Here is a 21,502-nt window from a genome sequence, read left to right as displayed (position 1 = left end):
TAATTCCCACCAAACACTTAGTCAAATATTGCTAACCGCCCTCAGGGTAAATTGCCCATTTACCCTTAACAAGTCATGAGTTAAGCCATAGTCAACTGCCAGTTGACCAGACTCGTCGAGTTGGCTTGCCGGCTCGCCGAGTCCCTTTCTCTATACCCAAGTCTTAATAGTCCGGCATCCTACTCGCAGAGTTGTATGAGCAACTCGCCGAGTTCGCCTTCATTCGAAGAACACTCTAAGCTGTGACTCGCCGAGTTGTATGAACAACTCGTCGAGTTGTTCTTGAGACAAGAAGATTGTCGTGAACTCGCCGAGTCATGGCATTAACTCGCCGAGTTACTTCATGAGTGAGTCTGGCTTGCAACTCACTGAGTCATACCCTATGACTCACTACTCCAAGTTGCAGACACAAAAAGGGAATAACCCTAGGACTCGCGACCCAACTCACCGAGTCAGATGAACGACTCGCCGAGTCGGCCACATGCAAAAACCATACACACGATTTTGCTTGGATCTAACTCATTCCATTCATAGACCTACGTTCTTAGGGCCTGGTTTACACGTAAAGTTTCCAACTTTACGTGTAGAAATGCATATAATGGGGATTAGTGGCGAAATAATGGCTAAGAAGGTAGATCTAGGACATTCCAGCAATTTACTCCCATAAAGGTTATAGATCTGAGCTTCTAGAGCTAAAACAAGACTAGTTCTAGTGGATACTCAACCTATTACGAATTATACTTCATGCACAAGCTTGGAAAAGGTTCATGAAGAGCTCAAAAGGTACTCTAATGGGGTTTTAAGCATGCAAACAGAATAGAGTAGAGATATACCTCAGAGAACTCTGAAATAGCACCATGATATCTGGTCTCCTTCTCCTCTTCTTGCTCCACTCTCCTTCTTCTCCCAAAAACTTCAAGGAATCACTCTAATCCCTTCAATCTCACAAGAAACGAGTTAGGGTTTGATGTAGGGCACTCTGAGGGTGAAAGGGGGTGAGCTTTGGTCGCACAAGCTAGCTTAAGTAGGGGGCAAACCCTTGTAATTAGGGTTTCATCAAACAGCGATGACTCGCTGAGTCCATGATATGGACTCGCCGAGTCGCCAACTTAAGCGTGCCCCCGGACCACATCCCTACTCGGCGAGTCGGACCTACAAATCGTCGAGTCCAAGGCTAAAATGACAATTACTTAGATAAATTTTTACGTACAAGGAACCAGGTGCTAACATTGATCTTTGCAGGGTCCACATGTGTAACAACAGCAAAAACTCAGGTCAAAATTTAAACTTTTATAAATCCGTAATTAAGTATACTGTAACGACCAAAATTTCGAAACAATTAAAACTTTTTCAAAACAATCCATTTTAATAACGTTGTTACAAAAAGGTTTTCAATACATTATTTAACAGAGTATATTCCCAGGTCCATTTCATAAAACACCAACGCGAGGAACGGTACGATCACGCCTTTGCCTTGCCACAGACTCCTGAGAACCTGAAAACATAAAAACCACAACTGTAAGCCCGAAAGCTTAGTGAGATACCCCCAAAATACCAACAACATATACACCCTTCCAGGACACAACCTTCCGGTCCAAAACATATCGCCTTCCGGCCCATAACGTAATGCCTTCCGCCCATAACACATTGCCTTCCGGCCCATAACATATTGCCTTCCGGCCCGCAACGTAAAAGCATATATATACATATATATATATATATATATATATATATATATATATATATATATATATATATATATCATGACAGAACATAGAACAACCATGCATACCAGGTTACACTCCAGACCAGACAACCATACACATAACATGTAATCATATAACAGTTCACAGTTAGCAAATCGATCAACAGATCACATAACATATCATTACTCTAACCAAGATACCAGCCTAGCCGATCACTAGCATAACATCACCCTACGACTAAGCCAACATAATAATTCTGCACATACGCCTTTCTAGGCCATGACCTTCCGGTCCACATCGCATTGCCATCTGGCCCGCAACATGTAATGCCTTCCGGCCCACAACATATAATGCCTTCCGGCCCATAACGTAACGCCTTCCGGCCCATATCCCGCAATATCATACAACAGACAATTACCCGGATTTCCATCCGATAAAAGGGTCGGCCTTGGTGCCTTAAACCCGATAGATATAGTGAGGATAACTCACCTCGAAACTGCCGACTAAACAGATAACCCAAGCTGCTCCGATCACTGATACGATCTCCACCACTAGACAACCACCAATGCACTGAACTCAAAACCATAATCAACAATTACAAAAATACCCCTGGAAACCACTGGTCAACCCTTGGTCAAAGACTGGGTCAAAGTCAACCCCTGACTGACCCTACTCGCCGAGTCAACCCTATGACTCGTCGAGTTCCCAACTCAAAACTTCACTCAATTCGCGACCTAACTCGCCTAGTCACCCCGAGACTCACCGAGTCCAACAACTCTGAGTCCACTCGCACCTAACTCACCGAGTCATCCCTTGACTCGCCGATTCTTCGACTCAACCAGAAAATGTTAGGACTCTTCGACAAGACTCGCCGAGTCCAAGAACAGACTCGCCGAGTCTAAGGCTATCTTCAACCTACTCGCCGAGTTGTTCATCCAACTCGTCGAGTTCCAGCTCATCTTCAAGCAACTCGTCGAGTCCACCCATGTGACTCGCCGAGTACCACCGGTCAGCATCCAAACAGAAGCGTTCCAGACCATGCAATTGATCCAATACATAGATCTAGCCTCCTACAACTCATCCACCACGTAAAGTGGCAATCTCTATGTGAATCCAAATAGATCTATGCATTTTGCACATTAGGGCTAAGGTTTGGGACAAGATAGCCTCATCCAACACTCAACACAGGGACTCTCCTGCATTCCAACTCTCCTCCATTCTAGATCTGAGGTAGCAACCTCAGATCTAACCTCTAGATTCCAATACCACCCACGATAAGCCTCCCTCAAACCCCAAAATGAATAAACAAGATAACAACAGCCTAAGAACGAAATATTACCTCAAAAGAACGCCCCAATCTGCAAGGAACTCGAATCCAAGCAAAGCCCCTTGCTCCACACCTTCAAACTTCCAAACCTTCTTCAACAAATACTTCTCCAAGCCCCAATCCACTCAACAATGGTGCTTCTCCACGATTTTAGGGTTTCAGGGACTCAAAGGGTGATAAAGAGGCTGGGGAGGAAACATAATGCTCTTTATATAGGGCTCAACCCCGAGAATTAGGGTTTTCTCCACTCAGCGCCTACTCGCCGAGTCCATCTCATTGACTCTCCGAGTCGGCTATTTAACACGCGACCAAGTCGCGACTCTACTCGCCGAGTCCATCCATGGACTCGCCGAGTCACTCTTTCCCAAATTACACTTTTAGCCCTTCCACTCAACCCTTGCTATTCCAGGATGTTACATATACTAAGTGGTAGATATTGTAACAAGGTTTTCATACATATAGAGAACACTAAAATCCGAGTTATAACGAAGAACTTATGACCATTCTAAGTTTCCCGACAAAAACCAGCAATACGAAGTTACGTAAAAACGCAAAGTTTCAATAAAACACTTTTTGACCTTAGGTGTCTAAATGAAAGTCATAGATATCATCAAACCGTAACCGTACATAAAAGGAACGTCCAAAACTGACTTCGTATGAGGAAGTTGTGATTTTTCTAAGTTAAAGATATAACAGTAGACAGCTAAAAACTCGAAATAGAGATCGAGAGACTTTTAGCCGACACAATATAAATGAGAATCGAAGGGCTCTACAATACTAGCGCAACGGTAAAAAGTCTGACGAAAATGGACGTCGGATGAAGAAGTTATGTAATTTTAACGGACTTTTCCTATCCCGGCCTGTTAAAAATATAATATTAAAAATAAAGTCAAAACTAGCCGACGGAGTCTAAACGAAAGTTGTAGATCGTAGTCTCACCTTCGCGTGGATATATAGAACGTCGAAAACGAAGTTCGTATGAGAAAGATATGAATTTTTGAAGTTTGTTAATTAATTTAAATATAAATTAAATTAAAGCCCGGTATTATCCGAAGAAGGAGTCACCGGTCTGATCCCTCGTGCGCCCAGCGTACCGACGTACGCCCCGCGTAGCTGGATGCTAGGCTCCGGTTCGGCCACATCGCCCCAATGTTCCGACCGAGGATGCGGTCAGCGATGACGTCCCGTACGCGCCGCGTACGGGAGTACGCCCCGCGTACGTGTGCCCTCCAACCCCTATATAAAGGGTGCGAGGGTGCCGGCCAAAGTTGCTAATTTCCTTCCTTTCGCGCACCGAAGCTCTGCGTTTCAACCCTCGGAATCATCCCAAAGACCCGGTTTTCATACCCAAGGTGGGAAGAAAGTTTTACACTCCCGAGACTCCCGAGATTTCCCGAGAATCTCGAGAGATCCGCTTTCTCGAGTAGAAGTTCTGCTCGGTTCTCATCGCGCTTTCTTCAATCGATCAAGTGAGTTCATACCCCTTAATTAACCCTTTTTAAATATTCTAAACGCTTTTATATGCTTTCTAAGGGGGGGGGGGGGGTGGGGGGGAAATACAAGTAAAACACACGACTACTATTGGGTGTTATATATATAAAGATTATTATACACTTTTATTAAGTAGAATCATATGTGATTTATAAACTTTATAGGGAACTCCCGTATACAAAATATATTACAATAACATCCTATCTTTAAACCTATAAATTGTTGTAATGCATGTATAAACTAAACATTTTTCCTAGATTTAAAGTATATAGTGTGTTCATACCCCTTAATTAACCCTTTTAAATATTCTAAACGCTTTTATATGCTTTCTAAGGGGGGGGGGGGAAATACAAGTAAAACACACGACTACTATCGGGTGTTATATATATAAAGATTATTATACACTTTTATTAAGTAGAATCATATGTGATTTATAAACTTTATAGGGAACTCCCGTATACAAAATATATTACAATAACATCCTATCTTTAAAACTATAAATTGTTGTAATGCATGTATAAACTAAACATTTTTCCTAGATTTAAAGTATATAGTGAGTTCATACCCCTTTCAAACACAGTTTAAATACATTTTAAATGCTTTTATACTCTTTTAGGGGGAATACAAGTAAACATACAGTTATTATCGTGTATTTTATAAAGTTTCACTTCACTTGTTTTATCGAATAAATCACTTGGAATTCATTACTACTATGGAAAACTCTTGTCATACTATGCGTGCATTAGACTTATACAAAGTATATAGTGATTTCAAAGTACCTTTTTGTCGCTAAGTCGTTTTATACATTCTAAAAACTTATGATTTATGCTTTGTTAAACATTGTGAAAAAGGAAAACTTTGCATACAAAACTATCACTTTAATACAGACTTAGTTGAGAATCCGTGAGACGTGTACATCTTCAAATACTACCTTTTGCTAAAAGGTATCGCCACAAGTCCTGTCTATAACCAGAGTCTCCCGTTCAGAGAACGTGTCAAATGTGTATAGATCTATATGGGAAGTCATGATCCCGCGCCCTGATTGTTAGCTACAGTCCGTCCTTTGGGGTGACAGTTTTTCATAATGCTACAACGCCTGAAGAACGTCGCTACAGGCATATTATGTTTAGTATGGTTATAAAACTCACCGGATATATTATATAAAGCTATTAAAACTATTCTTCATCTAACAAATGCGATCTTCGTATAGCTTTATTATATAAAACTATGACACAACTTTTAAGAACGTCGGTTGCTTGCGATTTTCGGTCTTAGAGACTGCCAATTATGTTAGGAAAATAAGGGTTTTTCCTGTATACAAACCAAACAACTAATAGGAAAATAAGGGATTTTCCAGGTGCAATTATTTACAAATTATAACACGAACATTCATATGTATTTCATACTTTTATAAGAAAATAAGGGTTTTTCTTGGAAAACACAACAATTCATATCTCAACCATTAGGGAAAATATGGGTTTTCTGGATCTAATACATTCATTTTCAACAAAACAAATCATAACTCTTTACATTTGAAATACTGCGTTTTCTGGAAAACATACACGAACTTTCGAATGGCGTACATTTTCTGAAAACACTACTCATGAACTCACCAACTTAATTGTTGACACTTTCTCTTTGAAATAACTTGTATTATCAGGGAACCGTTAAGCAGATTTGGAAATCAACTTTTGGGGATTAACGTGCTGACGTTAATTACTTCTTTTGAAAGATGTTTATGTATTTAACTTTTGAACATGTAACGAATACAATTATGTAAACATTTTGGAAACATTAATATATATGGTGGTGTGTACTTTCCTTTCTATGAACTATTATGATACTGAATATGACGTCCTCCGCCCCCGAACGTTTCCGCCATTCTGGTTTGGGGGTGTGACAACATGTATTCCCTCTTCGTTGACTATGTGACCCAAAAATTCCACTCTATGAATGCATAATTCGCATTTTGAGAACTTTGCGTAAAGATTTTCCGTTCTCAATGTTCCCAAAATTTTTCGTAAATGTTGACTGTGTTCTTCCCTACTCTTAGATTAAACAAGTATATCATCGATGAAAACAATCACGAAGTTATCAAGAAATGGCCGGCAGACTCTATTCATCAAATCCATGAAGGCTGCTGGTGCATTGGTGAGACCGAAGGGCATGACTACGAACTCGAAGTGTCCATAACGGGTTCAAAAAGTGGTCTTTGGGATATCCTCCTCTCAGACTCTTAGTTGATGGTATCCGGATCTCAGATCTATTTTATAAAAGTAACTGGCTCCTTGGAGTTAATCGAATAGATCAAATCGCGTTAATCGAATAGATCATCGATTTGAGGGAGTGGGTATCGATTCTTGAAGGTGAGCTTATTCAATCCTCGATAATCTATACACATTCTGAAATATCCATCTTTCTTCTTGAGAAACAGAACTAAAGCTCCCCAAGGTGAAAAGCTTCGCCTAATGAATCCTATGTCGAGAATCTCACTTAGTTGGTTGGATAACTCTTGCATCTCGACAGGGGCTAATCGGTAAGGGGATTTGGCGATTGGAGTGGCTCCAGGTACAATATCAATTCGGAACTCGACCTGGCGCTCGAGGGGTTTTTAGGTAACTCCTCAGGAAATACGTCGGGAAAGTTACATACTTCAGGAATATAATTGATACTTTTCTCCTCTTTTGTTTTATCCACAACATGGGCAAGAAAGGCATGATTCTTCTTTTGCAGGCACTTTTGTGCTTGGATACAAGAAATGAGTCAGAGGTTTGAGCTAGGTTTATCGCCGTAAACAGTGAGAGTTTCATTGTTGGGTAGGTGAAGGCGAACGGCCTTCTTGTGGCACATAATTTCAGCATAGTGGGGGCTTAACCAATCAATGACGACAATCACATCAAAAATCCTAATATGAACGGGCATCAAACTGATTGGGAAAGAGTGATTATTTAACGTTAGTATGCACCCTACGTAAACATCATTGGTTGATTCTGTTTTACCATTGGCCATCTCGACCGTATAAGTTTCATTCAATTTGTGTGGGTTTTGATTTAATAAGTGCTTGAATTTATGGCTTACGAAGCTTCGTTCGGCACCACTATCAAATAAAACACACGCATAAGAGTTGTTGAGGGGAAACATACCAGTCACCACTGTTGGATCTTGGACCACTTCTCCTTGCCCCCTGGTTAAGAACCTTCCTGCGTTCTGATTGTTGTTCTTGGGGCAGTTGCGTTTGAAATGGCCGGTTTCCCCGCATCCATAACATGCGCAACTGGCCCCGATATTGTTGTCATTGGGCTGCTTGTTTTGTTGTGGGGGCATCTTGCAATAACAGATAGTATGCCATTTTCGGTTGCAGTTGGTGCATTGGAAATCCTTGCATGCCCCGTAGTGGTGTTAGTTACACTTGTCACATTTTGGATTGGAACCCGCGTATGGCTTTGCTGGCATTATTGTGGTTGAGGTAGGGCGACTGGGGTTGGTGCAGCTGGAGCGGTAGCGGAATAGATTGCTACTATCTGTGGTTTCTTGGATGACCCTGCATCCTGCCGTCCCTCTCTTTTTTCCCCAATTCTTCTTGTTTCCTCCTCCTTGCTTGCTTTCTCCCTCGGTTGTTTTGGTAGTTTTCTTATCACTATGATCATACAATTTTCTTGGCCACGCGCTTTGCACTATCGTAGGTCTTGGGTTTTAAGGAAATCACGTTGCCCTAAATAGGAGGTGTCAATCCCCAGATGAATCATTCGACTTTCTTTCCCTCAGATGTCATCATACCAGGGCACAACAGTGCAAGTTCGTTAAACCTTGAGATATATGCAACAATGCCTGAGTTCTACACCGTCAGGTTCCACAGTTCTTGTTCAAGTTTTTGTACTTCCCCTCAAGGACAGTACTCGGCGGTTAACATCTCTTTGTGTTCTTCCCAGGACATCGTGTTTGTAACGGGGAGTGTCATGGCCTCAATGTGACCGTTCCACCATGATAATGCCTGGTCGACGAAGGTGCAGGCCGCAAACTTGAATTTACTCCCTTCCGAAAATTTGCATATCTCGAACACCAACTCTACCTTCTCGATCCATCGTTTTAAAGCAATAACTCCTCCTGTCCCATTGAACGTGCGGGGTCTTGCATTGGTAAAGTCCTTTTAGGTACAAACACTTATAGGCCCTTGGTTCATCCCTTGATGTGAGCTTCTCGTCCCTTGGCCATTTCCACTGTTGTTTCCGCTTTGGATGTGAGCTAACGCTGCTGTTACTGTTGCCGATACTATAGCTTGAAAGGCCACAGGGTTCATCTCTGGCAGGGGCTGTGGTGGTGGTGTTGTGTTGTTGTTCTTTTGGATCAGTCTCCTCGTCATCTTTCTGTCATAGATCAGAAGGACAATGAGTATTCCTTGCATTTTGTTTCATGATTTGTTGATTATAGAATAGTACCGGTTATTGGGTGTTTACGAATAAGTGTGTGTATAAATTTAACATGTAATGATAGTGTTAGAGTACACAATAGGTAATACGTATTCGTTTTTCATTGTTAATAAACTTCTGAGTACATGGAAAATTGTCTTCATAAGGCTTACAATACTTGTAATGAAATAGAACCTAGCAGAATCACGACTACATAGATAGTGAGATTACTTAGTCATATCATCGGTAATACATAGGAAAATACACAAAAGGAAGATCGATATTGTGGGAAATAGACAAGTACTAATCACAACGAGTAGGGTCGGGTAATGCTGACGATGAGGTAGACGTGCCATGGAGCTTGGCTAACCTGCGTTCGGTGATCCGTACACTCTCCTCCAAAGCGAGGTGTCGCTCCTGGTATTCTCTGACCTCCGCTCATGCAATGGCAAGATCTTCGACGAGTCATACCATTGGATAGAAGTCTCGTTCGAAGTCTCGCGTGCGAGCATCCATGATCTGCATAGCTGCCCTCATTTGTATTACCCAGTCGGTGGTCTCTTGAGTCTGGTTGCCGATGTCTCTAATACGTCTGACCATGACAGGGAGTGTGCGATCCGCTGGTCCTCCATGCTGGAGGTTGTATTAATCTCGGTTCATCCCGAATGGTGTTTGTTGACCCTACCGTCGACCCCATCTCTCAATAGTATCAGCCCAAGGAGGTGTAGGGACATTGTTGCCCCATCTATACGGCGATACCCTTGCCATGTAGGTAGGGTTGATAACTTCAGACTCAGCTTCTGGTTCATCATCCTTCTACATCTCTTCTTCGTCATCTTCCTCGATCTCTTAATCGATGTCTTCCTCCTCAAACTCTACTAGCTCTTCGGGATCTTCCATGGGTTCCTCAGGGTCTTCTTCTGGGTCTTCCTCAATCCAAGCCCCATTCCCCGGATTAGGAAAATATGGGTCCTCAGGGAGGTGAATGCCTGCCATGAAGTCTGTGCGAGAATATATGAGTATGAGAAAATAGATAGGATGCCAAAATACTACTATAGTATTTTAATAATTTTAGGTTTGGTTCTTAAAACTTTTGGATAACGAGTTGGGAGGCTTTAGGCTTGTTGCAACACTACTACGACTCCCAAATACATGTTGGTCATATCTCAAATAAATATAGTTGATCAGGTTATATTTATCCCAGATATGATTACATAACTGTCTAAGTTTGACTGTAGTATTCAACCTTTAAGTTAACTTGTCTGTTCTTGTTATGATATAATCCTAGAAAGTATGTTTACTTTTAGTCAAAGTGTTTTAGTCCCATTGTATTTATAGTTGTATATCCTGTATGTTTAGATATACTAGTTCACTATAAACAATGCTCTGATACCAATCTGTCACACCCGCAGACCAGAACAGCGGAAAGGTCTGGAGGCTGGTGACTTTATTGTGTAGTATCATAACAATTGCATATAACTGAAACATAGCAATTCCAAACAACATACAAAAATATGACAAGCTTACATTGTTTTACATCATGTTTATGTTTTCAAGTGTACACAAATGAAACATCAGTAAGCAAATTTCCCAAAATATAGCAAAATAAGCTTGAGTCCGCAATCCACAACCTGCTTATTGATTTCCTGAGAATAAGTCATTTGAAAAGCGTCAACAAAAAATATGTTGGTGAGTTCATAAGTATTTGACTATAAAAACTTTGATGATAGTTTAAAAATCCAGAAAATCGAATATTTTATTATCAAATGGTTGTAATTCTTGTTTCAAATCGAGTATAGTTGCATGTGTGTCTTAATTCATTGTTTTTCCAAAATCGTACGCATCGTTCCTCTAGAAAATCCTATATTTTCTGATGTATAAAATAGTAATTTTGGTAATAACATAACACGGGTGTGAAAAGGTCTCATTGAGGTAGTCATAATAGTTGATTTTTAACCGAAGATAAAATCTGTATAATAACGTTTTTTTGATATATTCTAGTGAGTCATTATAACCATACTAATATGACGGAGTGCCTGTTATGACGTTCTTCAGGCGTCGGTTTTGTTCAAGACATATGTCACCCTAGATTGGCCGATCTAGCAGTAGCGAACATCGAAGGTGCGGGGTGTTAACCCCGTATAGATCTGTACACAAATTCCCGCTCTCCCTCCAGGAGACTCTAGTTATAACTCATACAAGAATTAAGGTGTACAATATTGTATATAATATATGTACTGTAAAGATTCCATCTGACAAGATTACCTATAGTTTCACGCAAAGCGTTGAAATTCATTATTTAACAAATAATTAAAACTAGTTCTACTTGTTGACTAGATATTCCGTTTCGTTTTGTTTATTGAAAATGATCTCCTCTAAGTATTTATAAAATCAATTCAATATTAGCGATGTTGGCTAAAATGGATCTCCACTCTATATATTACTGAGTGAGACCCCATTTACCGGGAAAATGTTAAGTTATGATTTGTGTGAAACTTATAACTTCTGTGAAATTATGACAGTAGCTTTATGACATACAAAATTTCATGTCATGAAGGTTCTATTTGCATATATTCTAGGTGAGATCACTTATATTCTATTTTTATAAATAACCCCTTAAAAAATTTGCAAAAAGTCATTTATGGAACACCAAGTTCAAATTTCGAAGTTCTAGACCTAGTGTCAACCTTTCAAGGTCTATTTCAACAACTTTTATCTCTAAATATGAAGAGCATGGGTACAAGGATGCATGTTAAACACCCCCAAAAACTTGGGAGGCTCCTTTTGTAAATTGTATTACTCATATAATGATTAAAATATTATTTATTTTCTGGGTTCTGTGAGACTTCATGTTCACAGAGAGTTATACATAAAAAAATGATAATATTTCAACACACATATTAAACACACGTACACATGCAATCATTCAAGAATTTATAACAAGAGGTGACATGTACTCTCCCCTAAAATCAACAAAAACTAAGGAAAAAGGTGGGGTATGAAGCTCACCTTGGTTTAGATTGTTGGGTGATTTGAAGAAGTGTAAGGAGCTTCCAAGTTCCAGCACTTGGAAGTGTTCTTTGAACTTTAGAAAAATTCTAAGAATAAATTTAGGTGTAAGTATAGTGAAATCATAGAAATGGCTACGAAAAATCACTATTCAAGGAGGATGAACAGTTACCAAAGATTATGGAAATTTTCCTTGAATGAATGAAGCTTGTGTCTTGAAGAAGTTTGAGAGGATTCTTGCGAGTTTACTGATGAGAAAGTGGGAAGTGGGATGAGGGAGGAAAAGAGATTAACGTATCTGAAGGGAAAGGATAAGGAATGACTTGACATTTGCATGGAAATCTGGTGGGTAGGGCTTATTTCCTTAGGGTAATGTGTGTTTAACCGGGATTTGCATGGGAAAATGGAGGATTTGAGCATCACGTCACAAGGTCAAACCCCTTTATCTTCTTAGGATCCTCTTAAAAACCTGGGTTTTTATTTTTTATAAATATATTTAAAATATTAAATTTTGGCATAAAATAGGAGTTTTAGGGGTTTAGGGCATGAAAATTACGAGTTTGGTGTGATTTTCGGCGTCAAAATGCCTTAAAATGGTTAAAAAGTCCGAAAATGATGAAAATATGAAGTGGAATGATGCTCTTGCGAGAGTCTGAAGGGCTAAGGGAAGTTCCGGAGGCTCTCTTCAAGGTTCCGGAGTCAGATGCGAGGTTCTGAAGCTGCCTGCTCCCTTCCGGAGCATCTCTCTCGGATGCGAAGTTGCCAGCAGGTCCAAACCGAGGCTTCCAAAGCAGGTGTAGGCGTTTCTAGAGCAGCCCTATGCGAGATTTTCCGGAGTCATGCGAGAAGGTCCTAAGCTAGGCGTAAATTCCGAACTAGCGAGTCCTCTTGGTTCCTTAGAAGGCAATCCATGCCAAGAGGGTTCCAAACTAAGATGTTCAGGACCAAGAGGGTTCCGGACGAGAGGTTCAGGACCAAGAGGGTTCCGGACTAAGAGGAGTTCGGACCAAGAGGGTTCCAGAGCAAGAGGAGTCCGGACCAAAAGGGTCCTTTTGGGTTCACTCCTCCGGTCTTGGGCTATTTTCTACAAAGGAAGATATTTAGGGAGATTTAGGAGAGATTCCATATTCTTGGAGAGATTTGGGAAAAGACTTCATTTCCTTAGAGACATTTGAGAAAAGACTTCATTTTCTAGGAGAGATTTGGAAGAAAGAGAGATACAGTGGGAGAGATTGGGAGACACTTTGTCGGGAGCATTTATTAGTGTTTTTATTCGTAGTACAAGGTCCTTAGACTTAGATACATTCTATTTTGAGTGTTATACACCCCCGAAGGGCACTCAATAGTGCTTTAATGAGCTGTTGCTTCCCTAAATCAAATTAGGGTTTTAAAATTTGAACTTTTGAGACTTTCAAGTGTTACTTTTCATTAGGAATTATAGTTGAACATTAGGAAACATAAAGAATATCCTAATATATAAGCACTAGTTGAGTTGACTAGATGGTCCGTTGACCTTGACTTGACTTTGACTTTGACCATAAGTTTGCCAGTTGTCACAACGAGTACCTGAAACCAAAACTGTAAACCGTAAACACAAAGCTTAGTGAGTTCCCCCATCATACCACATACCATACAACCACATATAACATACATACTGCCAGACATATTTGGGTGCCCGACCCACCCCTTCGGCCCTCTCAACCAGTGACCTTGCCTAGCATATCTGGGTGCTGGCCTACCCCTTCGGTCCACTCGACCGGTGACTGCCTAGCATATCTGGGTGCTGGCCTACCCCTTCTGTATCTTTCAATCGGTAACCGGGAGCTCGCCTCCCCTTCGGTATCTTTCAACCAGTAACTGGGGACTATTTCACCCCTACCAATACCACATAAAACCTTAACATATAAACATAAATCAGATACTGCCTAGCATATCTGGGTGCTGACCTACCCCTTCGGTCCTGTCGACCGCTAACCGGGGACTATTTCACCCCTACTACTACCACATAATATCATATCACATATATCATAATCTGGCTAGCATGGCTAGGTACTATACTACCCTTTTGATCCTATCGACCGGTAACCGAGGACTATTTCACCCCCTACTACCACTATCACATAACATCATAACATGCTAGCACATAAAACATAATAGGTAGCCGCAAACCTAGATGAATATCACAAAGAGGATCATCTAACATACAACTCCTACTAGTGGGCCGACATTGTGGCCGTAGACCCATCGCTATTGGAAGGTAACTCACCTCACACTGTTGAACTCCCATAGACACAATCCCACGCAGCTGAAGTCCCGCAAACTCAACCCCAACTGTTGGATGATAGATTCTCGAACAATCAACACCAAAATAACACCCAATTAATAATTCGTAAGTACGTACTTGGGGTCATTACTACATTACCCCATGCTTGGCTTTATTCAAGCCCAAGGCCCAATCCATAGGCCTAAAAGTCAACTATAAGTCAAAGCCCATCATATGGCCTAATTTTCCAAATTGGGCCCAGACCCTTACAAGGTCTTACCATAAGGCCAAACCATTTAGTCCAATCAAACATTCAACATTATAATGTCCCAATATCACAGAATCATAAAGGCCCAAACTACGGCCCATCTATGGCCCAATTTTCCAAATTGGGCCCAAATCCTCATATGGGCCTTACCACAAAGCCTATTAATTATTCTAGTCCATTTACTTGATCTTGAATGGCCCATTAATCACCCAATCATCAAGGCCCAATAGAAAGGCCCAACAATAAACCCAAGGGACATTAGGGTTTCACATAAAATGACGATTAGGGTTAAGTGTCGTTGCATCTTAAAATATTATAAAACACTGAAACCCTCTTTTCCTCTATTATCCTCTCTTTCATCTCCTCCCCTCGTTCGATCGATTTATTCCAAGTAGATAACAATGATCGATATTAAATGCAATTGTGGAGCCACTACAGCGGTTCGCACATCTTAGGGTTTCATTGAATTAAGGTTTTCCAAACACTATTTAGGGTTTCCAATCGAAATATTAGCCAATTTATCAATTTGTTGGGCTTTTAGGTAAATTAGTGCTTTATTGGGCCTATTAGGCCCACTAGAATATCATTAAACCCATTAGGGTTTTATTGGGTCAATTAGGGCTTTATGGGGGCTTACAAGGCCCATTAGGGTTTCAAGCACCCTAAACGAATCGAACTCAATGAAGCAAGCACATCGCCACCACCTAACACGGCGACCAGTGGCAGCAGGAGGTGGCAGCTACCACCTCACGGTGGTGGTTAGGGTTCCCATTTCATTATTCCAATTTATGATTACATTTTACAAACTCTAATCCCAAAATAAACACATTAAACAAACTAATCACACACGCACAACCACACTATGGTGGCTAGTGGTGGCGCATGGCAGCAGTAGTGATGGTTTCATGCCAGTAAGAGTGATCGGAAAGAAGAGGATAGAGATGGCGGCTTAGCAAGAATGAACCGAGCAAAAAGGGGGGGGGGGGGGGTTCCACGACGACGGAAACCACGTTGTGGCTTAGCGCATGGCAGCAGCAGTGATGGTTTCATGCCATCCAACCATCGTACTCACTTTCCGAAGTAGAAAGGATGGATTCCGACAACTGGCTTCAGCGGTGGGTAGGAAACTGCGGCGACTGGAAGTGAGAGGTGCGAGTGGCGGCTGGACATAGTGGCGTTAGGATTAGGGTTTCAACAAGGTGACAGGTTTATATACCCTGATCCCCCAAACTTGTTTCCATAATGCCAAGAGCAGCCCCTCCTTTCCCTTTTCTTTAAAAATTCAATCCACATTTTACACTTTTAACCCTGCCTTTAGAAATCTTTACAACTGAATCCAAAACTTACCTTTTAAGTCCTGATCCCATAAATTTCTTTCATAATAGATCCCTAAATTACCAATAAACCCTTAAGTCTTCAAATCTTTTCAATTTAAGTCCATAAATTACCAAACGCACCCTAACCTCCGAAAACCTTTTCATTTTAGTCTCGAACTTACACTTTTAACCCACAACTCTAGATTTTAATACATTCGAGTCCCGATAACAACCCCTCCTATCAACTTACTATCAACTTAGAGGTAAATTAAAATAATATAAAATACATCTCGGGCTTTTACGACCATTATTATTTATTCTATTCGTTTATTTATTTATTAAATAAACATGATGTTACAGAATACCTGAGCTATCATTACCAAATAACATACAACTAAAAATTGGATTCCAATACATAGCTATCAGTCCATAAATGGGGTAACAAGACCATTTTACCGTTGACCTAGTTTGGACCAAGACTTAGGCCGAAACATATAATCCAAAAGGCCCAAAATCCAACTAACCGTTCAAGGCCCATACTTAGCCCAATTTTCCAAATTAAGCCGAAACCCTTATGTGGGCCTTACCTTAAAGACCACCCTTCTCCTAGTCCAAAACATTTGCACTCTGATGGCCCAATAAGAACCCAAGTACTTAAGCCTAAAAAAGGACCACGTAAATTAAGGTTTCACTAAATGGCATGTACGCCCCATGTACATATGCATGCTCCCCGCATACGTGTCCGAAGTCCCAACCAAGCCACTCATCAGTATGCTAAGTGTACCATGTGGTATACCCCCATACTGGCTTCTCAACTAGCACACCAAGCGTACCATGTGTCCCCCCCCCCTCTTGGTACTACCTAATGACTATATGTGCATCATTTCAAGAACGAAGGTAATTAATGAAACATACCAAGATCTAAGTGTTACAAAAACAACATCGACCATAATAAGACTATTCACCAAAAGAAAATAATTATATATCCATCGAAATAAACGAATTGTCGTCGCCTCATCGTGCGGATACGCTACTAGTATAAATGTGTGTGTGTGTACATATATATATATATATATATATATATATATATATATATATATATATATATATATATATATATAATGTAATAACTAAAGATCTTTTTTATTACATGTCATGTTTTCATTGCATTTGACACATGTCTTTTTCTAAGATATTTGATTTGATTTTTCTTCCAATTATCATTTTCTGTTTTTTTTTTGTATTTTATTAAATTTCGTATAATATTCAAATATAATAAATACATATTAATCTCATTAATGTAACTTTCCTTTTAATTTCTAAATTTCTAAATTGAATCCAATTATTATATTTGTTTATTTATTTAAATTTAAACGAGAAATAAAAAAGTTAAAAATAACAAATTAAACATTACATTTCAGTAATTCAATAAATTTTTTCCTTATAAATTCAAACTTTATAAATTTTTAAGTATTCATATTTACCCTTTTTCTAGAATAAACATTTGTAGTATACGAGTCTCACAACTATTCTCTCTCTTGATATATATATATATATATATATATATATATATATATATATATATATATATATATATATATATATATATATATATACAGAGAGAGAGAGAGAGAAAGAAAGAAATAGAGAGCTATGTTCAAATTTGGATTGATATCTATTGTGAGTACGTGTGGATAATGTCATTCTGTGATAATGAAAAATAAAATATGTTGTTTGATAATATGAATACATTCAATCATATATAATTATTGTAATTATTACACATTTTCATTAATTAAATCGTCTAAAAGGTTATTATAGATTTTTTTTAATTGTTCTCATTTTGTCAGAATCTTATCAGGATGTTTATTGAGTCGTATTCTGTAAGAATTAAAATAAATAAAAAACGATGCATAAGAACAAAAACGAATTAGAATTAATGAGAATTCATTTAAATAACAATAGTTCTGTGAGATTGAACGTATTCACATTACTAAACAACATATTCTCTTAGATAATTCTCATAAAATAACATTATTCACACCTCCGCACAATAGTTGTTCATTTACCTTATAACCTATATATATATATATATATATATATATATATATATATATATATATATATATATATATATATATATATATATATATATATATATATATATATATATATATATATATATATATACACCATCTTATAAAGCATACATCTTCAATGTCTTAAATACAAATTTGTATGCCTTATGTACAATAAAATTAAGCATATCTTAAGAAAATGTCTTAAAGACAAGTTATGGAGCTTGATGTACAAATTTATATGCATGGTCTGGTGGTACGTATACTCATAATTTCATCAATAAGAGAAAGTCACATGGATTGGTGACATGGCACATTAAATGGATTGCCAACATGTTTAATCAGGACCATTCATTTGATATTTGATCTGATGGCTGGTAAGTGTCAAGGGATAACACAAAACATAAACATACTCCAAAAGGACCAAAACGCTAATCACTCTTCTCAGCCACTCTCTCTCACACGACCCCTTTCCCTCTTCTCTCTGGAACCCGTTTCATACATCCGGCAAATCGTGCACCGTCACCACCACAACTAACCGTGTCCCCCTTATCATTCTCCTTTTCTTGTTAACGCTACCACTGCTCTCTTATCCATCATTTATAGTTATTCGCTACCATCGGCTTCTCCATTGTACACCGTCTAACCTGTCAAAGCCATTCTCGGAAGTCCACTTTTGATGAATTTATATGTCGATTTTTGTTAGAGTTAGATGGATTCAGTGTGACATTGTTTTTTAATCGAAATCATTGGCCTCCTTTGATTGTTGCAAATATGTAAAAGTTGATTTGACTTTGTATATGCCACTGAAGACAAAAACGTGAACCGGTAATAATCATTCCATTGTTTCTTGTTTGCTTGTGATTTTTCATAGTATTTTTGTTTTGTTTTGATTCTTGTAATTTGTGTCATTCATTTTACTTGTGTGTGTAATACTATGTATAATTGTCTGATTTTTTTTTTGTAGGATGAGAAGGAAGTTAAAAGGATATACAAAAAGTTGTTATGAAAAAGGAAATGTGAGCTTGAAGTGCTTTTTCTGATACGAAGAAGGCAGACAGATGCTAAGGATACTTTTTTCTGATAAAATTGAGTAGTGAAGAGACACCCAATAGTAACCGATGTTTATAATTAAACTATATAATTGAGTGCACATTATAATGTGCATAAGTTTTTGTTTTATTTAGATTTTTTGTTTGATTAAACCTCTGTATGTATGTATAACTTGTATATATGTATAAACCTCTGTGTATGTATGCATAATAAGTGGTGCGTGTTTGTATAAATTTTTGTGTTTATGTATAAAGCTGCATAAATGTGTAAATCGATGTAGGTATATATCAAGTTTTCATTATTTCTTAGATGTACAAAGTACAATTAATTTTTCTTTTTAAGCTAAGGTACCTACATGAACTTGAGCATTTACATTGACGTCGATATTTTATAGGTATGGGTTTTTTATTGGTTTCAATATCTAATTCTTTTGAATATATATTTTTCAAAACTATAAATCTTATACTTTAATTATGCATGATACTAATATGTATGTTTCTAGAAAAGAGACGAGATTATATAACATTTATCTAATAAAAATAAAATATTAATATTACTAAAATAACTACTACTAACAATAATATTGCTTACCTAAAAAATAAATTAACTTATTTTTAAATTGGTTTATTAATCAGAGTATTAACAACTTTTATTTTGGATTATAATAGAAAAATATTGTTTTTCAAGTTTTTGTGTCATTATCTAAAGAACACATATTTTCATAATTGATAATTACAAATTTAATTAACTATATAATAGTAACTTTCAAAATTATATCAAACAAATGGACTGTGCATAAACGTTTTAGAAAAAACACTTATTCAATATATAGTTGATTTTTTTTTTTTAAAATTTAAGTCAATTTATAAATAACTTGATCAAATATAATCTACTAATAATAATGATATATAATTTATCAAAATATTTGAAAAATAAAAGGTAAAAAATAGAAGTGGTATGATTAAAATAAATAAGATACGAAAAGTACAATAAGATGTGGGGTGGGATGAATGCATAGCACACCTAATATTTTTCTTTATTTGATAGCATATCATGTTTTGATATATTAAACATTTTATCTATATAAATAGTATTAAATATATTCTCCTTAATTATAATATAATAATGATAGATATAATACAAATAATTTTCGATAATAGAAAAAGAAGAATAAAGTTTTTACTGTTTTCAAGAAAGTAGACGTCAATTTACTTTACTTTTTTTTTTTTTTTATCAACATATATGTTCATTTTAAAAAATGCATAATATACTATATTTGTGTATATTATGATTAACTATAAACACGTAAGTATATTTTAAAATCTAAAAGAACAACAAAATTTTATATTTTAATTTCAACCAACAACGAAAATTAATATATAACCCAAAATATCCAAAAATAATTATTTGAAACAAAAGAAAACATGCTTTTGATTTCATCCCAATATTAACTTCTTTTGTATTCATAATAGCAACGTACTTTTATTTTTATTTCGAAACAACTTACCGACAGAAAACAAATCGCTAAAATAAACTATTTTTCGTCGCCGCATCCGCCAAAAAGAACTATCTAAATACAGGGTGAGCTTGAATTCATCAATCGACTGGCATACATAATTTCTTATTTTTTTTTGTTCTTTTATAATAAAAGTTTGTTATATATTACTGCCATTCGTCCGCTTATGCAGTACATGTAGTGAGTCAATTTGTGTCTGCTTCTATCGGTCCCCGTCGCGATGTTAGGAGACATTATTTGGGTAATTCCAAGACCACACGGGCCATAGGTAATGACTCTTATGTCTTGCGGATACAAAACAATCTGACAAAAGGTTGAAATGAACTATTTGATACGAAAATGAAACTAATCGCCGCATGAAAACTATCTGCGGAAATGAATTGTTTGGCGCCGCCGCATCGCGCGGGTAACCTACTAGTATATATATATATATATATATATATATATATATATATATATATATATATATATATATACAAGGTTGCAGAACTCGTTACTCGGTACCTGTTCGGCCGACTACCGAGTAGCGAGTACCCGGGAGTTCTCGGGAGTACTAGGGGAGTACTCGGATTCGGTAATTCATGTAGAAATATTTTTAGGGAAATTATATATGTCAAAATCATAAGTTGATTGAAATATATTACAAAATTAGATACATGTGAATACACAAAAGCTGAAAAATCACATAATCGTCTTACTTCGTGAATAATTACTGAAAATTTAAGATATATATATGTAGTAATAATCACATGTATGTGTTAAATAATAAATCATTAAGTATATTATACATATTAATCACCGAATTGACCATGTTTTACGACACTACTCAGTTTAGTAAATAGGCCGATTGGGGAGTACTCGATATTTTGTAACTCGCCTCGGTAAGGGGCTGAGTAGCGAGTACTCGGAGAAGTAATCGGCCAACTCGGCGAGTTTTACAACACTATATATATATATATATATATATATATATATATATATATATATATATATATATATATATATATATATATATATATATATATATATATATATATATATATATATATATATATGGTAGCAATAGAAC

Source organism: Lactuca saligna, chromosome 6 (assembly GCF_052625555.1).
Source record: "Lactuca saligna cultivar CGN05327 chromosome 6, ASM5262555v1, whole genome shotgun sequence".
In the NCBI taxonomy this organism is placed as follows: domain Eukaryota; kingdom Viridiplantae; phylum Streptophyta; class Magnoliopsida; order Asterales; family Asteraceae; genus Lactuca; species Lactuca saligna.
Note: the sequence above shows the minus strand (reverse complement) of the source record.